The sequence below is a fragment of the Botryllus schlosseri genome, unplaced genomic scaffold (assembly GCF_051294905.1).
Source record: "Botryllus schlosseri isolate E-star unplaced genomic scaffold, Bs_hap1 Bs20a, whole genome shotgun sequence".
NCBI lineage: Eukaryota > Metazoa > Chordata > Ascidiacea > Stolidobranchia > Styelidae > Botryllus > Botryllus schlosseri.
The window spans coordinates 176,516-198,381 of record NW_027648629.1 but is presented as its reverse complement, the minus strand read 5'-3'; the positions used below and the strand labels follow the sequence as shown (position 1 = coordinate 198,381).

The 21,866-nt window shown below is 39.7% G+C and overlaps 2 long non-coding RNA genes across 2 annotated transcripts in view; both read right to left on the bottom strand.

Annotated features, from left to right (window-relative positions):
• The window catches only part of LOC145459873 (uncharacterized), a 329,624-nt gene that overhangs the window by 171,915 nt on the left and 135,843 nt on the right, over positions 1-21,866 (bottom strand). The gene's annotated exons all lie outside the window — the stretch shown is intronic.
• On the bottom strand, positions 412-15,940 carry LOC145459872 (uncharacterized). The gene is made up of 2 exons (XR_013921580.1): positions 12,158-15,940; positions 412-1,366 (listed from the first exon to the last, which is right to left on the bottom strand). It is a non-coding gene; the product is annotated as an uncharacterized LOC145459872 (long non-coding RNA).

The following is a 21,866-nucleotide window of genomic DNA, read 5'->3' as shown; positions in this document are numbered from 1 at the left end:
GGTGTATTCCGGGCTATTGTAGTTTAGGAGATATTGGCAGATTTAGCCATTTTGGGGGGTATGAAAATTTATGAAAAGTTCAATTCCACCAAGATTTCTCAATGTTCCCGAGGGCCTACAGTTACAACTCTACTACCAGATTGTAGCAATTTAAAAGTTACATCGAATGAGCCTATCCGCGTATTCCTGGCTATTGTAGTTTAGGAGATATTGGCAGATTTAGCCATTTTGGGGGGTATGAAAATTTATGAAAAGTTCAATTCCACCAAGATTTCTCTATGTTCCCGAGGGCCTACAGTTACAACTCTGCTACCAGATTGTAGCAATTCAAAAGTTACATCGAATGAGCCTATCGGCGTATTCCTGGCTATTGTAGTTTAGGAGATATTGGCAGATTTAGCCATTTTTGGGGGTATGAAAATTTATGAAAACTTCAATTCCACCAAGATTTCTCTATGTTCCCGAGGGCCTACAGTTACAACTCTGCTACCAGATTGTAGCAATTCAAAAGTTACATCGAATGAGCCTAGCGGCGTATTCCTGGCTATTGTAGTTTAGGAGATAATATCAGATTTAGCCATTTTGGGGGGTATGAAAATTTATGAAAAGTTCAATTCCACCAAGATTTCTCTATGTTCCCGAGGGCCTACAGTTACAACTCTGCTACCAGATTGTAGCAATTCGAAAGTTACATCGAATGAGCCTATCGGCGTATTCCTGGCTATTGTAGTTTAGGAGATATTGGCAGATTTAGCCATTTTGGGGGGTATGAAAATTTATGAAAAGTTCAATTCCACAAAGATTTCTCTATGTTCCCGAGGGCCTACAGTTACAACTCTGCTACCAGATTGTAGCAATTCAAAAGTTACATCGAATGAGCCTATCGGCGTATTCCTGGCTATTGTAGTTTAGGAGATATTGGCAGATTTAGCCATTTTGGGGGCTATGAAAATTAATGAAAAGTTCAATTCCACCAAGATTTCTCTATGTTCACGAGGGCCTACAGTTACAACTCTGCTACCAGATCGTAGTAATCCAAAAGTTACATCGAATGAGCCTATCGGCGTATTACTGGCTATTGTAGTTTAGGAGATATTGGCAGATTTAGCCATTTTGGGGGGTATGAAAATTTATGAAAAGTTCAATTCCACCAAGATTTCTCTATGTTCCCGAGGGCCTACAATTACAACTCTGCTAGCAGATTGTAGCAATTCAAAAGTTACATAGAATTAGCCTATCGGCGTATTCCTGGCTATTGTAATTTAGGAGATATTGGCAGATTTAGCCATTTTGGGGGGTATGAAAATTTATGAAAAGTTCAATTCCACCAAGATTTCTCTATGTTCCCGAGGGCCTACAGTTACAACTCTCCTACCAGATTGTAGCAATTCAAAAGTTACATCGAATGAGCCTATCGGCGTATTCCTGGCTATTGTAGTTTAGGAGATATTGGCAGATTTAGCCATTTTGGGGGGTATGAAAATTTATGAAAAGTTCAATTCCACCAAGATTTCTCTATGTTCCCGAGGGCCTACAGTTACAACTCTGCTACCAGATTGTAGCAATTCAAAAGTTACATCGAATGAGCCTATCGGCGTATTCCTGGCTATTGTAGTTTAGGAGATATTATCAGATTTAGCCATTTTGGGGGGTATGAAAATTTATGAAAAGTTCAATTCCACCAAGATTTCTCTATGTTCCCGAGGGCCTACAGTTACAACTCTGCTACCAGATTGTAGCAATTCAAAAGTTACATCGAATAAGCCTATCGGCGTATTCCTGGCTATTGTAGTTTAGGAGATATTGGCAGATTTAGCCATTTTGGGGGGTATGAAAATTAATGAAAAGTTCAATTCCACCAAGATTTCTCTATGTTCACGAGGGCCTACAGTTACAACTCTGCTAGCAGATTGTAGCAATTCAAAAGTTACATCGAATGAGCCTATCGGCGTATTCCTGGCTATTGTAGTTTAGGAGATATTGGCAGATTTAGCCATTTTGGGGGGTATGAAAATTTATGAAAAGTTCAATTCCACCAAGATTTCTCTATGTTCCCGAGGGCCTACAGTTACAACTCTGCTACCAGATTGTAGCAATTCAAAAGTTACATCGAATGAGCCTATCGGCGTATTCCTGGCTATTGTAGTTTAGGAGATATTGGCAGATTTAGCCATTTTGGGGGGTATAAAAATTTATGAAAAGTTCAATTCCACCAAGATTTCTCTATGTTCCCGAGATCCTACAGTTACAACTCTGCTACCAGATTGTAGCAATTCAAAAGTTACATCGAATGAGCCTATCGGCGTATTCCTGGCTATTGTAGTTTAGGAGATATTGGCAGATTTAGCCATTTTGGGGGGTATGAAAATTTATGAAAAGTTCAATTCCACCAAGATTTCTCTATGTTCCCGAGGGCCTACAGTTACAACTCTGCTACCAGATTGTAGCAATTCAAAAGTTACATCGAATGAGCCTATCGGCGTATTCCTGGCTATTGTAGTTTAGGAGATATTGGCAGATTTAGCCATTTTGGGGGGTATGAAAATTTATGAAAAGTTCAATTCCACCAAGATTTCTCTATGTTCCCGAGGGCCTACAGTTACAACTCTGCTAGCAGATTGTAGCAATTCAAAAGTTACATCGAATTAGCCTATCGGCGTATTCCTGGCTATTGTAATTTAGGAGATATTGGCAGATTTAGCCATTTTTGGGGGTATGAAAATTTATGAAAAGTTCAATTCCACCAAGATTTCTCTATGTTCCCGAGGGCCCACAGTTACAACTCTGCTACCAGATTGTAGCAATTCAAAAGTTACATCGAATGAGCCTATCGGCGTATTCCTGGCTATTGTAGTTTAGGAGATATTGGCAGATTTAGCCATTTTGGGGGGTATGAAAATTTATGAAAAGTTCAATTCCACCAAGATTTCTCTATGTTCCCGAGGGCCTACAGTTACAACTCTGCTACCAGATTGTAGCAATTCAAAAGTTACATCGAATGAGCCTATCGGCGTATTCTTGGCTATTGTAGTTTAGGAGATATTGGCAGATTTAGCCATTTTGGGGGGTATAAAAATTTATGAAAAGTTCAATTCCACCAAGATTTCTCTATGTTCCCGAGGGCCTACAGTTACAACTCTGCTACCAGATTGTAGCAATTCAAAAGTTACATCGAATGAGCCTATCGGCGTATTCCTGGCTATTGTAGTTTAGGAGATATTGGCAGATTTAGCCATTTTGGGGGGTATGAAAATTAATGAAAAGTTCAATTCCACCAAGATTTCTCTATGTTCACGAGGGCCTACAGTTACAACTCTGCTACCAGATTGTAGCAATCCAAAAGTTACATCGAATGAGCCTATCGGCGTATTCCTGGCTATTGTAGTTTAGTAGATATTGGCAGATTTAGCCATTTTGGGGGGTATGAAAATTTATGAAAAGTTCAATTCCACCAAGATTTCTCTATGTTCCCGAGGGCCTACAGTTACAACTCTGCTAGCAGATTGTAGCAATTCAAAAGTTACATCGAATTAGCCTATCGGCGTATTCCTGGCTATTGTAATTTAGGAGATATTGGCAGATTTAGCCATTTTGGGGGGTATGAAAATTTATGAAAAGTTCAATTCCACCAAGATTTCTCTATGTTCCCGAGGGCCTACAGTTACAACTCTGCTACCAGATTGTAGCAATTCAAAAGTTACATCGAATGAGCCTATCGGCGTATTCCTGGCTATTGTAGTTTAGGAGATATTGGCAGATTTAGCCATTTTGGGGGGTATGAAAATTTATGAAAAGTTCGATTCCAACATGATTTCTCTATGTTCCCGATGGCCTACAGTTACAACTCTGCTACCAGATTGTAGCAATTCAAAAGTTACATCAAATGAGCCTATCGGCGTATTCCTGGCTATTGTGGTTTAGGAGATATTGGCAGATTTAGCCATTTTGGGGGGTATGAAAATTTATGAAAAGTTCAATTCCACCAAGATTTCTCTATGTTCCCGAGGGCCTACAGTTACAACTCTGCTACCAGATTGTAGCAATTCAAAAGTTACATCGAATGAGCCTATCGGCGTATTCCTGGCTATTGTAGTTTAGGAGATATTGGCAGATTTAGCCATTTTGGGGGGTATGAAAATTTATGAAAAGTTCAATTCCACCAAGATTTCTCTATGTTCCCGAGGACCTACAGTTACAACTCTGCTACCAGATTGTAGCAATTCAAAAGTTACATCGAATGAGCCTATCGGCGTATTCCTGGCTATTGTAGTTTAGGAGATATTGGCAGATTTAGCCATTTTGGGGGGTATGAAAATTTATGAAAAGTTCGATTCCACCAAGATTTCTCTATGTTCCCGAGGGCCTACAATTACAACTCTGCTACCAGATAGTAGCAATTCAAAAGTTACATCGAATGAGCCTATCGGCGTTTTCCTGGCTATTGCAGTTTAGGAGATATTGGCAGATTTAGCCATTTTGGGGCGTATGAAAATTTATGAAAAGTTCAATTCCACCAAGATTTCTCCATGTTCCCGAGGGCCTACAGTTACAACTCTGCTACCAGATTGGAGCAATTCAAAAGTTACATCGAATGAGCCTATCGGCGTATTCCTGGCTATTGTAGTTTAGGAGATATTGGCAGATTTAGCCATTTTGGGGGGTATGAAAATTTATGAAAAGTTCAATTCCACCAAGATTTCTCTATGTTCCCGAGGGCCTACAGTTACAACTCTGCTAGCAGATTGTAGCAATTCAAAAGTTACAGCGAATGAGCCTATCGGCGTATTCCTGGCTATTGTAATTTAGGAGATATTGGCAGATTTAGCCATTTTTGGGGTATGAAAATTTATGAAAAGTTCAATTCCACCAAGATTTCTCTATGTTCCCGAGGGCCTACAGTTACAACTCTGCTAGCAGATTGTAGCAATTCAAAAGTTACATCGAATGAGCCTATCGGCGTATTCCTGGCTATTGTAATTTAGGAGATATTGGCAGATTTAGCCATTTTGGGGGGTATGAAAATTTATGAAAAGTTCAATTCCACCAAGATTTCTCTATGTTCCCGAGGGCCTACAGTTACAACTCGGCTACCAGATTGTAGCAATTCAAAAGTTACATCGAATGAGCCTATCGGCGTATTCCTGGCTATTGTAGTTTAGGGGATATTGGCAGATTTAGCCATTTTGGGGGGTATGAAAATTTATGAAAAGTTCAATTCCACCAAGATTTCTCTATGTTCCCGAGGGCCTACAGTTACAACTCTGCTACCAGATTGTAGCAATTCAAAAGTTACATCGAATAAGCCTATCGGCGTATTCCTGGCTATTGTAGTTTAGGAGATATTGGCAGATTTAGCCATTTTGGGGGGTATGGAAATTTATGAAAAGTTCAATTCCACCAAGATTTCTTTATGTTCCCGAGGACCTACAGTTACAACTCTGCTACCAGATTGTAGCAATTCAAAAGTTACATCGAATGAGCCTATCGGCGTATTCCTGGCTATTGTAGTTTAGGAGATATTGGCAGATTTAGCCATTTTGGGGGGTATGAAAATTTATGAAAAGTTCAATTCCACCAAGATTTCTCTATGTTCCCGAGGGCCTACAATTACAACTCTGCTACCAGATAGTAGCAATTCAAAAGTTACATCGAATGAGCCTATCGGCGTTTTCCTGGCTATTGTAGCTTAAGAGATATTGGCAGATTTAGCCATTTTGGGGCGTATGAAAATTTATGAAAAGTTCAATTCCACCAAGATTTCTCTATGTTCCCGAGGGCCTACAGTTACAACTCTGCTAGCAGATTGTAGCAATTCAAAAGTTACATCGATTGAGCCTATCGGCGTTTTCCTGGCTATTGTAATTTAGGAGATATTGGCAGATTTAGCCATTTTGGGGGGTATGAAAATTTATAAAAAGTTCAATTCCACCAAGATTTCTCTATGTTCCCGAGAGCCTACAGTTACAACTCTGCTACCAGATTGTAGCAATTCAAAAGTTACATCGAAGGAGCCTATCGGCGTATTCCTGGCTATTGTAGTTTAGGAGATATTGGCAGATTTAGCCATTTTGGGGGGTATGAAAATTTATGAAAAGTTCAATTCCACCAAGATTTCTCTATGTTCCCGAGGGCCTACAGTTACAACTCTGCTAGCAGATTGTAGCAATTCAAAAGTTACATCGAATGAGCCTATCGGCGTATTCCTGGCTATTGTAATTTAGGAGATATTGGCAGATTTAGCCATTTTTGGGGTATGAAAATTTATGAAAAGTTCAATTCCACCAAGATTTCTCTATGTTCCCGAGGGCCTACAGTTACAACTCTGCTAGCAGATTGTAGCAATTCAAAAGTTACATCGAATGAGCCTATCGGCGTATTCCTGGCTATTGTAATTTAGGAGATATTGGCAGATTTAGCCATTTTGGGGGGTATGAAAATTTATGAAAAGTTCAATTCCACCAAGATTTCTCTATGTTCCCGAGGGCCTACAGTTACAACTCGGCTACCAGATTGTAGCAATTCAAAAGTTACATCGAATGAGCCTATCGGCGTATTCCTGGCTATTGTAGTTTAGGAGATATTGGCAGATTTAGCCATTTTGGGGGGTATGAAAATTTATGAAAAGTTCAATTCCACCAAGATTTCTCTATGTTCCCGAGGGCCTACAGTTACAACTCTGCTACCAGATTGTAGCAATTCAAAAGTTACATCGAATGAGCCTATCGGCGTATTCCTGGCTATTGTAGTTTAGGAGATATTGGCAGATTTAGCCATTTTGGGGGGTATGGAAATTTATGAAAAGTTCAATTCCACCAAGATTTCTTTATGTTCCCGAGGACCTACAGTTACAACTCTGCTACCAGATTGTAGCAATTCAAAAGTTACATCGAATGAGCCTATCGGCGTATTCCTGGCTATTGTAGTTTAGGAGATATTGGCAGATTTAGCCATTTTGGGGGGTATGAAAATTTATGAAAAGTTCAATTCCACCAAGATTTCTCTATGTTCCCGAGGGCCTACAATTACAACTCTGCTACCAGATAGTAGCAATTCAAAAGTTACATCGAATGAGCCTATCGGCGTTTTCCTGGCTATTGTAGCTTAAGAGATATTGGCAGATTTAGCCATTTTGGGGCGTATGAAAATTTATGAAAAGTTCAATTCCACCAAGATTTCTCTATGTTCCCGAGGGCCTACAGTTACAACTCTGCTAGCAGATTGTAGCAATTCAAAAGTTACATCGATTGAGCCTATCGGCGTTTTCCTGGCTATTGTAATTTAGGAGATATTGGCAGATTTAGCCATTTTGGGGGGTATGAAAATTTATGAAAAGTTCAATTCCACCAAGATTTCTCTATGTTCCCGAGGGCCTACAATTACAACTCTGCTACCAGATAGTAGCAATTCAAAAGTTACATCGAATGAGCCTATCGGCGTTTTCCTGGCTATTGTAGCTTAAGAGATATTGGCAGATTTAGCCATTTTGGGGCGTATGAAAATTTATGAAAAGTTCAATTCCACCAAGATTTCTCTATGTTCCCGAGGGCCTACAGTTACAACTCTGCTAGCAGATTGTAGCAATTCAAAAGTTACATCGAATGAGCCTATCGGCGTATTCCTGGCTATTGTAATTTAGGAGATATTGGCAGATTTAGCCATTTTGGGGGGTATGAAAATTTATGAAAAGTTCAATTCCACCAAGATTTCTCTATGTTCCCGAGGGCCTACAGTTACAACTCGGCTACCAGATTGTAGCAATTCAAAAGTTACATCGAATGAGCCTATCGGCGTATTCCTGGCTATTGTAGTTTAGGAGATATTGGCAGATTTAGCCATTTTGGGGGGTATGAAAATTTATGAAAAGTTCAATTCCACCAAGATTTCTCTATGTTCCCGAGGGCCTACAGTTACAACTCTGCTACCAGATTGTAGCAATTCAAAAGTTACATCGAATGAGCCTATCGGCGTATTCCTGGCTATTGTAGTTTAGGAGATATTGGCAGATTTAGCCATTTTGGGGGGTATGGAAATTTATGAAAAGTTCAATTCCACCAAGATTTCTTTATGTTCCCGAGGACCTACAGTTACAACTCTGCTACCAGATTGTAGCAATTCAAAAGTTACATCGAATGAGCCTATCGGCGTATTCCTGGCTATTGTAGTTTAGGAGATATTGGCAGATTTAGCCATTTTGGGGGGTATGAAAATTTATGAAAAGTTCAATTCCACCAAGATTTCTCTATGTTCCCGAGGGCCTACAATTACAACTCTGCTACCAGATAGTAGCAATTCAAAAGTTACATCGAATGAGCCTATCGGCGTTTTCCTGGCTATTGTAGCTTAAGAGATATTGGCAGATTTAGCCATTTTGGGGCGTATGAAAATTTATGAAAAGTTCAATTCCACCAAGATTTCTCTATGTTCCCGAGGGCCTACAGTTACAACTCTGCTAGCAGATTGTAGCAATTCAAAAGTTACATCGATTGAGCCTATCGGCGTTTTCCTGGCTATTGTAATTTAGGAGATATTGGCAGATTTAGCCATTTTGGGGGGTATGAAAATTTATAAAAAGTTCAATTCCACCAAGATTTCTCTATGTTCCCGAGAGCCTACAGTTACAACTCTGCTACCAGATTGTAGCAATTCAAAAGTTACATCGAAGGAGCCTATCGGCGTATTCCTGGCTATTGTAGTTTAGGAGATATTGGCAGATTTAGCCATTTTGGGGGGTATGAAAATTTATGAAAAGTTCAATTCCACCAAGATTTCTCTATGTTCCCGAGGGCCTACAGTTACAACTCTGCTAGCAGATTGTAGCAATTCAAAAGTTACATCGAATGAGCCTATCGGCGTATTCCTGGCTATTGTAATTTAGGAGATATTGGCAGATTTAGCCATTTTTGGGGTATGAAAATTTATGAAAAGTTCAATTCCACCAAGATTTCTCTATGTTCCCGAGGGCCTACAGTTACAACTCTGCTAGCAGATTGTAGCAATTCAAAAGTTACATCGAATGAGCCTATCGGCGTATTCCTGGCTATTGTAATTTAGGAGATATTGGCAGATTTAGCCATTTTGGGGGGTATGAAAATTTATGAAAAGTTCAATTCCACCAAGATTTCTCTATGTTCCCGAGGGCCTACAGTTACAACTCGGCTACCAGATTGTAGCAATTCAAAAGTTACATCGAATGAGCCTATCGGCGTATTCCTGGCTATTGTAGTTTAGGAGATATTGGCAGATTTAGCCATTTTGGGGGGTATGAAAATTTATGAAAAGTTCAATTCCACCAAGATTTCTCTATGTTCCCGAGGGCCTACAGTTACAACTCTGCTACCAGATTGTAGCAATTCAAAAGTTACATCGAATGAGCCTATCGGCGTATTCCTGGCTATTGTAGTTTAGGAGATATTGGCAGATTTAGCCATTTTGGGGGGTATGGAAATTTATGAAAAGTTCAATTCCACCAAGATTTCTTTATGTTCCCGAGGACCTACAGTTACAACTCTGCTACCAGATTGTAGCAATTCAAAAGTTACATCGAATGAGCCTATCGGCGTATTCCTGGCTATTGTAGTTTAGGAGATATTGGCAGATTTAGCCATTTTGGGGGGTATGAAAATTTATGAAAAGTTCAATTCCACCAAGATTTCTCTATGTTCCCGAGGGCCTACAATTACAACTCTGCTACCAGATAGTAGCAATTCAAAAGTTACATCGAATGAGCCTATCGGCGTTTTCCTGGCTATTGTAGCTTAAGAGATATTGGCAGATTTAGCCATTTTGGGGCGTATTAAAATTTATGAAAAGTTCAATTCCACCAAGATTTCTCTATGTTCCCGAGGGCCTACAGTTACAACTCTGCTAGCAGATTGTAGCAATTCAAAAGTTACATCGATTGAGCCTATCGGCGTTTTCCTGGCTATTGTAATTTAGGAGATATTGGCAGATTTAGCCATTTTGGGGGGTATGAAAATTTATAAAAAGTTCAATTCCACCAAGATTTCTCTATGTTCCCGAGAGCCTACAGTTACAACTCTGCTACCAGATTGTAGCAATTCAAAAGTTACATCGAAGGAGCCTATCGGCGTATTCCTGGCTATTGTAGTTTAGGAGATATTGGCAGATTTAGCCATTTTGGGGCGTATGAAAATTTATGAAAAGTTCAATTCCACCAAGATTTCTCCATGTTCCCGAGGGCCTACAGTTACAACTCTGCTACCAGATTGGAGCAATTCAAAAGTTACATCGAATGAGCCTATCGGCGTATTCCTGGCTATTGTAGTTTAGGAGATATTGGCAGATTTAGCCATTTTGGGGGGTATGAAAATTTATGAAAAGTTCAATTCCACCAAGATTTCTCTATGTTCCCGAGGGCCTACAGTTACAACTCTGCTAGCAGATTGTAGCAATTCAAAAGTTACATCGAATGAGCCTATCGGCGTATTCCTGGCTATTGTAATTTAGGAGATATTGGCAGATTTAGCCATTTTGGGGGGTATGAAAATTTATGAAAAGTTCAATTCCACCAAGATTTCTCTATGTTCCCGAGGGCCTACAGTTACAACTCAGCTAGCAGATTGTAGCAATTCAAAAGTTACATCGAATGAGCCTATCGGCGTATTCCTGGCTATTGTAATTTAGGAGATATTGGCAGATTTAGCCATTTTGGGGGGTATGAAAATTTATGAAAAGTTCAATTCCACCAAGATTTCTCTATGTTCCCGAGGGCCTACAGTTACAACTCTGCTACCAGATTGTAGCAATTCAAAAGTTACATCGAATGAGCCTATCGGCGTATTCCTGGCTATTGTAGTTTAGGAGATATTGGCAGATTTAGCCATTTTGGGGGGTATGAAAATTTATGAAAAGTTCAATTCCACCAAGATTTCTCTATGTTCCCGAGGGCCTACAGTTACAACTCTGCTACTAGATTGTAGCAATTCAAAAGTTACATCGAATGAGCCTATTGGCGTATTCCTGGCTATTGTAGTTTAGGAGATATTGGCAGATTTAGCCATTTTGAGGGGTATGGAAATTTATGAAAAGTTCAATTCCACCAAGATTTCTTTATGTTCCCGAGGACCTACAGTTACAACTCTGCTACCAGATTGTAGCAATTCAAAAGTTACATCGAATGAGCCTATCGGCGTATTCCTGGCTATTGTAGTTTAGGAGATATTGGCAGATTTAGCCATTTTGGGGGGTATGAAAATTTATGAAAAGTTCAATTCCACCAAGATTTCTCTATGTTCCCGAGGGCCTACAATTACAACTCTGCTACCAGATAGTAGCAATTCAAAAGTTACATCGAATGAGCCTATCGGCGTATTCCTGGCTATTGTAGTTTAGGAGATATTGGCAGATTTAGCCATTTTGGGGGGTATGAAAATTTATGAAAAGTTCAATTCCACCAAGATTTCTCTATGTTCCCGAGGGCCTACAATTACAACTCTGCTACCAGATTGTAGCAATTCAAAAGTTACATCGAATGAGCCTATCGGCGTATTCCTGGCTATTGTAGTTTAGGAGATATTGGCAGATTTAGCCATTTTGGGGGTATGAAAATTTATGAAAAGTTCAATTCCACCAAGATTTCTCTATGTTCCCGAGGGCCTACAATTACAACTCTGCTACCAGATAGTAGCAATTCAAAAGTTACATCGAATGAGCCTATCGGCGTTTTCCTGGCTATTGTAGTTTAGGAGATATTGGCAGATTTAGCCATTTTGGGGCGTATGAAAATTTATGAAAAGTTCAATTCCACCAAGATTTCTCTATGTTCCCGAGGGCCTACAGTTACAACTCTGCTAGCAGATTGTAGCAATTCAAAAGTTACATCGAATGAGCCTATCGGCGTTTTCCTGGCTATTGTAATTTAGGAGATATTGGCAGATTTAGCCATTTTGGGGGGTATGAAAATTTATGAAAAGTTCAATTCCACCAAGATTTCTCTATGTTCCCGAGAGCCTACAGTTACAACTCTGCTACCAGATTGTAGCAATTCAAAAGTTACATCGAAGGAGCCTATCGGCGTATTCCTGGCTATTGTGGTTTGGGAGATATTGGCAGATTTAGCCATTTTGGGGGGTATGAAAATTAATGAAAAGTTCAATTCCACCAAGATTTCTCTATGTTCCCGAGGGCCTACAGTTACATCTCTGCTACCAGATTGTAGCAATTCAAAAATTACATCGAATGAGGCTATCGGCGTATTCCTGGCGATTGTAGTTTAGGAGATATTGGCAGATTTAGCCATTTTGGGGGGTATGAAAATTAATGAAAAGTTCAATTCCACCAAGATTTCTCTATGTTCACGAGGGCCTACAGTTACAACTCTGCTACCAGATTGTAGCAATTCAAAAGTTACATCGAATGAGCCTATCGGCGTATTCCTGGCTATTGTAGTTTAGGATATATTGGCAGATTTAGCCATTTTGGGGGGTATGAAAATTTATGAAAAGTTCAATTCCACCAAGATTTCTCGATGTTCCCGAGGGCCTACAGTTACAACTCTGCTACCAGATTGTAGCAATTCAAAAGTTACATCGAATGAGCCTATCGGCGCATTCCTGGCTATTGTAGTTTAGGAGATATTGGCAGATTTAGCCATTTTGGGGGGTATGAAAATTTATGAAAAGTTCAATTCCACCAAGATTTCTGTATGTTCCCGAGGGCCTACAGTTACAACTCTGCTAGCAGATTGTAGCAATTCAAAAGTTACATCGAATTAGCCTATCGGCGTATTCCTGGCTATTGTAATTTAGGAGATATTGACAGATTTAGCCATTTTGGGGGGTATGAAAATTTATGAAAAGTTCAATTCCACCAAGATTTCTCTATGTTCACGAGGGCCTACAGTTACAACTCTGCTACCAGATTGTAGCAATTCAAAAGTTACATCGAATGAGCCTATCGGCGTATTCCTGGCTATTGTAGTTTAGGAGATATTGGCAGATTTAGCCATTTTGGGGGGTATGAAAATTTATGAAAAGTTCAATTCCACCAAGATTTCTCGATGTTCCCGAGGGCCTACAGTTACAACTCTGCTACCAGATTGTAGCAATTCAAAAGTTACATCGAATGAGCCTATCGGCGTATACCTGGCTATTGTAGTTTAGGAGATATTGGCAGATTTAGCCATTTTGGGGGGTATGAAAATTTATGAAAAGTTCAATTCCACCAAGATTTCTCGATGTTCCCGAGGGCCTACAGTTACAACTCTGCTACCAGATTGTAGCAATTCAAAAGTTACATCGAATGAGCCTATCGGCGTATTCCTGGCTATTGTAGTTTAGGAGATATTGGCAGATTTAGCCATTTTGGGGGGTATGAAAATTTATGAAAAGTTCAATTCCACCAAGATTTCTCTATGTTCCCGAGGGCCTACAGTTACAACTCTGCTACCAGATTGTAGCAATTCAAAAATTACATCGAATGAGTCTATCGGCGTATTCCTGGCGATTGTAGTTTAGGAGATATTGGCAGATTTAGCCATTTTGGGGGGTATGAAAATTAATGAAAAGTTCAATTCCACCAAGATTTCTCTATGTTCACGAGGGCCTACAGTTACAACTCTGCTACCAGATTGTAGCAATTCAAAAGTTACATCGAATGAGCCTATCGGCGTATTCCTGGCTATTGTAATTTAGGAGATATTGACAGATTTAGCCATTTTGGGGGGTATGAAAATTTATGAAAAGTTCAATTCCACCAAGATTTCTCTATGTTCCCGAGGGCCTACAGTTACAACTCTGCTACCAGATTGTAGCAATTCAAAAGTTACATCGAATGAGCCTATCGGCGTATTCCTGGCTATTGTAGTTTAGGAGATATTGGCAGATTTAGCCATTTTGGGGGGTATGAAAATTTATGAAAAGTTCAAATCCACCAAGATTTCTCTATGTTCCCGAGGGCCTACAGTTACAACTCTGCTACCAGATTGTAGCAATTCAAAAGTTACATCGAATGAGCCTATCGGCGTATTCCTGGCTATCGTAGTTTAGGAGATATTGGCAGATTTAGCCATTTTGGGGGGTATGAAAATTTATGAAAAGTTCAATTCCACCAAAATTTCTCTATGTTCCCGAGGGCCTACAGTTACAACTCTGCTACCAGATTGTAGCAATTCAAAAGTTACATCTAATGAGCCTATTGGCGTATTCCTGGCTATTGTAGTTTAGGAGATATTGGCAGATTTAGCCATTTTAGGGGGTATGAAAATTTATGAAAAGTTCAATTCCACCAAGATTTCTCTATGTTCCCGAGGGCCTACAGTTACAACTCTGCTACCAGATTGTAGCAATTCAAAAGTTACAACGAATAAGCCTATCGGCGTATTCCTGGCTATTGTAGTTTAGGAGATATTGGCAGATTTAGCCATTTTGGGGGGTATGAAAATTTATGAAAAGTTCAATTCCACCAAGATATCTCTATGTTTCCGAGGACCTACAGTTACAACTCTGCTACCAGATTGTAGCAATTCAAAAGTTACATCGAATGAGCCTATCGGCGTATTCCTGGCTATTGTAGTTTAGGAGATATTAGCAGATTTAGCCATTTTGGGGGGTATGAAAATTTATGAAAAGTTCAATTCCACCAAGATTTCTCTATGTTCCCGAGGGCCTACAGTTACAACTCTGCTACCAGATTGTAGCAATTCAAAAGTTACATCGAATGAGCCTATCGGCGTATTCCTGGCTATTGTAGTTTAGGAGATATTGGCAGATTTAGCCATTTTGGGGGGTATGAAAATTTATGAAAAGTTCAATTCCACCAAGATTTCTCTATGTTCCCAAGGGCCTACAGTTATAACTCTGCTACCAGATTGTAGCAATTCAAAAATTACATCGAATGAGTCTATCGGCGTATTCCTGGCGATTGTAGTTTAGGAGATATTGGCAGATTTAGCCATTTTGGGGGGTATGAAAATTAATGAAAAGTTCAATTCCACCAAGATTTCTCTATGTTCACGAGGGCCTACAGTTACAACTCTGCTACCAGATTGTAGCAATTCAAAAGTTACATCGAATGAGCCTATCGGCGTATTCCTGGCTATTGTAGTTTAGGAGATATTGGCAGATTTAGTCATTTTGGGGGGTATGAAAATTTATGAAAAGTTCAATTCCACCAAGATTTCTCGATGTTCCCGAGGGCCTACAGTTAAAACTCTGCTACCAGATTGTAGCAATTCAAAAGTTACATCGAATGAGCCTATCGGCGTATTCCTGGCTATTGTAGTTTAGGAGATATTGGCAGATTTAGCCATTTTGGGGGGTATGAAAATTTATGAAAAGTTCAATTCCACCAAGATTTCTCTATGTTCCCGAGGGCTTACAGTTACAACTCTGCTAGCAGATTGTAGCAATTCAAAAGTTACATCGAATTAGCCTATCGGCGTATTCCTGGCTATTGTAATTTAGGAGATATTGACAGATTTAGCCATTTTGGGGGGTATGAAAATTTATGAAAAGTTCAATTCCACCAAGATTTCTCTATGTTCCCGAGGGCCTACAGTTACAACTCTGCTACCAGATTGTAGCAATTCAAAAGTTACATCGAATGAGCCTATCGGCGTATTCCTGGCTATTGTAGTTTAGGAGATATTGGCAGATTTAGCTATTTTGGGGGGTATGAAAATTTATGAAAAGTTCAATTCCACCAAAATTTCTCTATGTTCCCGAGGGCCTACAGTTACAACTCTGCTACCAGATTGTAGCAATTCAAAAGTTACATCGAATGAGCCTATCGGCGTATTCCTGGCTATTGTAGTTTAGGAGATATTGGCAGATTTAGCCATTTTAGGGGGTATGAAAATTTATGAAAAGTTCAATTCCACCAAGATTTCTCTATGTTCCCGAGGGCCTACAGTTACAACTCTGCTACCAGATTGTAGCAATTCAAAAGTTACATCGAATGAGCCTATCGGCGTATTCCTGGCTATTGTAGTTTAGGAGATATTGGCAGATTTAGCCATTTTGGGGGGTATGAAAATTTATGAAAAGTTCAATTCCACCAAGATTTCTCTATGTTCCCGAGGGCCTACAGTTACAACTCTGCTACCAGATTGTAGCAATTCAAAAATTACATCGAATGAGTCTATCGGCGTATTCCTGGCGATTGTAGTTTAGGAGATATTGGCAGATTTAGCCATTTTGGGGGGTATGAAAATTAATGAAAAGTTCAATTCCACCAAGATTTCTCTATGTTCACGAGGGCCTAGAGTTACAACTCTGCTACCAGATTGTAGCAATTCAAAAGTTACATCGAATGAGCCTATCGGCGTATTCCTGGCTATTGTAGTTTAGGAGATATTGGCAGATTTAGCCATTTTGGGGGGCATGAAAATTTATGAAAAGTTCAATTCCACCAAGATTTCTCGATGTTCCCGAGGGCCTACAGTTACAACTCTGCTACCAGATTGTAGCAATTCAAAAGTTACATCGAATGAGCCTATCGGCGTATTCCTGGCTATTGTAGTTTAGGAGATATTGGCAGATTTAGCCATTTTGGGGGGTATGAAAATTTATGAAAAGTTCAATTCCACCAAGATTTCTCTATGTTCCCGAGGGCCTACAGTTACAACTCTGCTAGCAGATTGTAGCAATTCAACAGTTACATCGAATTAGCCTATCGGCGTATTCCTGGCTATTGTAATTTAGGAGATATTGACAGATTTAGCCATTTTGGGGGGTATGAAAATTAATGAAAAGTTCAATTCCACCAATATTTCTCTATGTTCCCGAGGGCCTACAGTTACAACTCTGCTACCAGATTGTAGCAATTCAAAAGTTACATCGAATGAGCCTATCGGCGTATTCCTGGCTATTGTAGTTTAGGAGATATTGGCAGATTTAGCCATTTTGGGGGGTATGAAAATTTATGAAAAGTTCAATTCCACCAAGATTTCTCTATGTTCCCGAGGGCCTACAGTTACAACTCTGCTACCAGATTGTAGCAATTCAAAAGTTACATCGAATGAGCCTATCGGCGTATTCCTGGCTATTGTAGTTTAGGAGATATTGGCAGATTTAGCCATTTTAGGGGGTATGAAAATTTATGAAAAGTTCAATTCCACCAAGATTTCTCTATGTTCCCGAGGGCCTACAGTTACAACTCTGCTACCAGATTGTAGCAATTCAAAAGTTACATCGAATGAGCCTATCGGCGTATTCCTGGCTATTGTAGTTTAGGAGATATTGGCAGATTTAGCCATTTTGGGGGGTATGAAAATTTATGAAAAGTTCAATTCCACCAAGATTTCTCTATGTTTCCGAGGACCTACAGTTACAACTCTGCTACCAGATTGTAGCAATTCAAAAGTTACATCGAATGAGCCTATCGGCGTATTCCTGGCTATTGTAGTTTAGGAGATATTGGCAGATTTAGCCATTTTGGGGGGTATGAAAATTTATGAAAAGTTCAATTCCACCAAGATTTCTCTATGTTCCCGAGGGCCTACAGTTACAACTCTGCTACCAGATTGTAGCAATTCAAAAGTTACATCGAATGAGCCTATCGGCGTATTCCTGGCTATTGTAGTTTAGGAGATATTGGCAGATTTAGCCATTTTGGGGGGTATGAAAATTTATGAAAAGTTCAATTCCACCAAGATTTCTCTATGTTGCCGAGGGCCTACAGTTACAACTCTGCTCCCAGATTGTAGCAATTCAAAAGTTACATCGAATGAGCCTATCGGCGTATTCCTGGCTATTGTAGTTTAGGAGATATTGGCAGATTTAGCCATTTTGGGGGGTATGAAAATTTATGAAAAGTTCAATTCCACCAAGATTTCTCTATGTTCCCGAGGGCCTACAGTTACAACTCTGCTACCAGATTGTAGCAATTCAAAAGTTACATCGAATGAGCCTATCGGCGTATTCCTGGCTATTGTAGTTTAGGAGATATTGGCAGATTTAGCCATTTTGGGGGGTATGAAAATTTATGAAAAGTTCAATTCCACCAAGATTTCTCTATGTTGCCGAGGGCCTACAGTTACAACTCTGCTCCCAGATTGTAGCAATTCAAAAGTTACATCGAATGAGCCTATCGGCGTATTCCTGGCTATTGTAGTTTAGGAGATATTGGCAGATTTAGCCATTTTGGGGGGTATGAAAATTTATGAAAAGTTCAATTCCACCAAGATTTCTCTATGTTCCCGAGGGCCTACAGTTACAACTCTGCTACCAGATTGTAGCAATTCAAAAGTTACATCGAATGAGCCTATCGGCGTATTCCTGGCTATTGTAGTTTAGGAGATATTGGCAGATTTAGCCATTTTGGGGGGTATGAAAATTTATGAAAAGTTCAATTCCACCAAGATTTCTCTATGTTCCCGAGGGCCTACAGTTACAACTCTGCTACCAGATTGTAGCAATTCAAAAGTTACATCGAATGAGCCTATCGGCGTATTCCTGGCTATCGTAGTTTAGGAGATATTGGCAGATTTAGCCATTTTATGGGGTATGAAAATTTATGAAAAGTTCAATTCCACCAAGATTTCTCTATGTTCCCGAGGGCCTACAGTTACAACTCTGCTACCAGATTGTAGCAATTCAAAAGTTACATCGAATGAGCCTATCGGCGTATTCCTTGCTATTGTAGTTTAGGAGATATTGGCAGATTTAGCCATTTTGGGGGGTATGAAAATTTATGAAAAGTTCAATTCCACCAAGATTTCTCTATGTTCCCGAGGGCCTACAGTTACAACTCTGCTACCAGATTGTAGCAATTCAAAAGTTACATCGAATGAGCCTATCGGCGTATTCCTGGCTATTGTAGTTTAGGAGATATTGGCAGATTTAGCCATTTTGGGGGGTATGAAAATTTATGAAAAGTTCAATTCCACCAAGATTTCTCTATGTTCCCGAGGGCCTACAGTTACAACTCTGCTACCAGATTGTAGCAATTCAAAAGTTACATCGAATGAGCCTATCGGCGTATTCCTGGCTATTGTAGTTTAGGAGATATTGGCAGATTTAGCCATTTTGGGGGGTATGAAAATTTATGAAAAGTTCAATTCCACCAAGATTTCTCTATGTTGCCGAGGGCCTACAGTTACAACTCTGCTCCCAGATTGTAGCAATTCAAAAGTAACATCGAATGAGCCTATCGGCGTATTCCTGGCTATTGTAGTTTAGGAGATATTGGCAGATTTAGCCATTTTGGGGGGTATGAAAATTTATGAAAAGTTCAATTCCACCAAGATTTCTCTATGTTCCCGAGGGCCTACAGTTACAACTCTGCTACCAGATTGTAGCAATTCAAAAGTTACATCGAATGAGCCTATCGGCGTATTCCTGGCTATTGTAGTTTAGGAGATATTGGCAGATTTAGCCATTTTGGGGGGTATGAAAATTTATGAAAAGTTCAATTCCACCAAGATTTCTCTATGTTCCCGAGGGCCTACAGTTACAACTCTGCTACCAGATTGTAGCAATTCAAAAGTTACATCGAATGAGCCTATCGGCGTATTCCTGGCTATTGTAGTTTAGGAGATATTGGCAGATTTAGCCATTTTGGGGGGTATGAAAATTTATGAAAAGTTCAATTCCACCAAGATTTCTCTATGTTGCCGAGGGCCTACAGTTACAACTCTGCTCCCAGATTGTAGCAATTCAAAAGTTACATCGAATGAGCCTATCGGCGTATTCCTGGCTATTGTAGTTTAGGAGATATTGGCAGATTTAGCCATTTTGGGGGGTATGAAAATTTATGAAAAGTTCAATTCCACCAAGATTTCTCTATGTTCCCGAGGGCCTACAGTTACAACTCTGCTACCAGATTGTAGCAATTCAAAAGTTACATCGAATGAGCCTTTCGGCGTATTCCTGGCTATTGTAGTTTAGGAGATATTGGCAGATTTAGCCATTTTGGGGGGTATGAAAATTTATGAAAAGTTCAATTCCACCAAGATTTCTCTATGTTGCCGAGGGCCTACAGTTACAACTCTGCTCCCAGATTGCAGCAATTCAAAAGTTACATCGAATGAGCCTATCGGCGTATTCCTGGCTATTGTAGTTTAGGAGATATTGGCAGATTTAGCCATTTTGGGGGGTATGAAAATTTATGAAAAGTTCAATTCCACCAAGATTTCTCTATGTTCCCGAGGGCCTACAGTTACAACTCTGCTACCAGATTGTAGCAATTCAAAAGTTACATCGAATGAGCCTATCGGCGTATTCCTGGCTATTGTAGTTTAGGAGATATTGGCAGATTTAGCCATTTTGGGGGGTATGAAAATTTATGAAAAGTTCAATTCCACCAAGATTTCTCTATGTTCCCGAGGGCCTACAGTTACAACTCTGCTACCAGATTGTAGCAATTCAAAAGTTACATCGAATGAGCCTATCGGCGTATTCCTGGCTATCGTAGTTTAGGAGATATTGGCAGATTTAGCCATTTTATGGGGTATGAAAATTTATGAAAAGTTCAATTCCACCAAGATTTCTCTATGTTCCCGAGGGCCTACAGTTACAACTCTGCTACCAGATTGTAGCAATTCAAAAGTTACATCGAATGAGCCTATCGGCGTATTCCTTGCTATCGTAGTTTAGGAGATATTGGCAGATTTAGCCATTTTGGGGGGTATGAAAATTTATGAAAAGTTCAATTCCACCAAGATTTCTCTATGTTCCCGAGGGCCTACAGTTACAACTCTGCTACCAGATTGTAGCAATTCAAAAGTTACATCGAATGAGCCTATCGGCGTATTCCTGGCTATTGTAGTTTAGGAGATATTGGCAGATTTAGCCATTTTGGGGGGTATGAAAATTTATGAAAAGTTCAATTCCACCAAGATTTCTCTATGTTCCCGAGGGCCTACAGTTACAACTCTGCTACCAGATTGTAGCAATTCAAAAGTTACATCGAATGAGCCTATCGGCGTATTCCTGGCTATTGTAGTTTAGGAGATATTGGCAGATTTAGCCATTTTGGGGGGTATTAAAATTTATGAAAAGTTCAATTCCACCAAGATTTCTCTATGTTGCCGAGGGCCTACAGTTACAACTCTGCTCCCAGATTGTAGCAATTCAAAAGTTACATCGAATGAGCCTATCGGCGTATTCCTGGCTATTGTAGTTTAGGAGATATTGGCAGATTTAGCCATTTTGCGGGGTATGAAAATTTATGAAAAGTTCAATTCCACCAAGATTTCTCTATGTTCCCGAGGGCCTACAGTTACAACTCTGCTACCAGATTGTAGCAATTCAAAAGTTACATCGAATGAGCCTATCGGCGTATTCCTGGCTATTGTAGTTTAGGAGATATTGGCAGATTTAGCCATTTTGGGGGGTATGAAAATTTATGAAAAGTTCAATTCCACCAAGATTTCTCTATGTTCACGAGGGCCTACAGTTACAACTCTGCTACCAGATTGTAGCAATTCAAAAGTTAAATCGAATGAGCCTATCGGCGTATTCCTGGCTATTGTAGTTTAGGAGATATTGGCAGATTTAGCCATTTTGGGGGGTATGAAAATTTATGAAAAGTTCAATTCCTCCAATATTTCTCCATGTTCCCGATGGCCTACAGTTACAACTCTGCTACCAGATTGTAGCAATTCAAAAGTTACATCGAATGAGCCTATCGGCGTATTTCTGGCAATTGTAGTTTAGGAGATATTGGCAGATTTAGCCATTTTGGGGGGTATGAAAATTTATGAAAAGTTCAATTCCACCAAGATTTCTCTATGTTCCCGAGGGCCTACAGTTACAACTCTGCTACCAGATTGTAGCGATTCAAAAGTTACATCGAATGAGCCTATCGGCGTATTCCTGGCTATTGTAGTTTAGGAGATATTGGCAGATTTAGCCATATTGGGGGGTATGAAAATTTATGAAAAGTTCAATTCCACCAAGATTTCT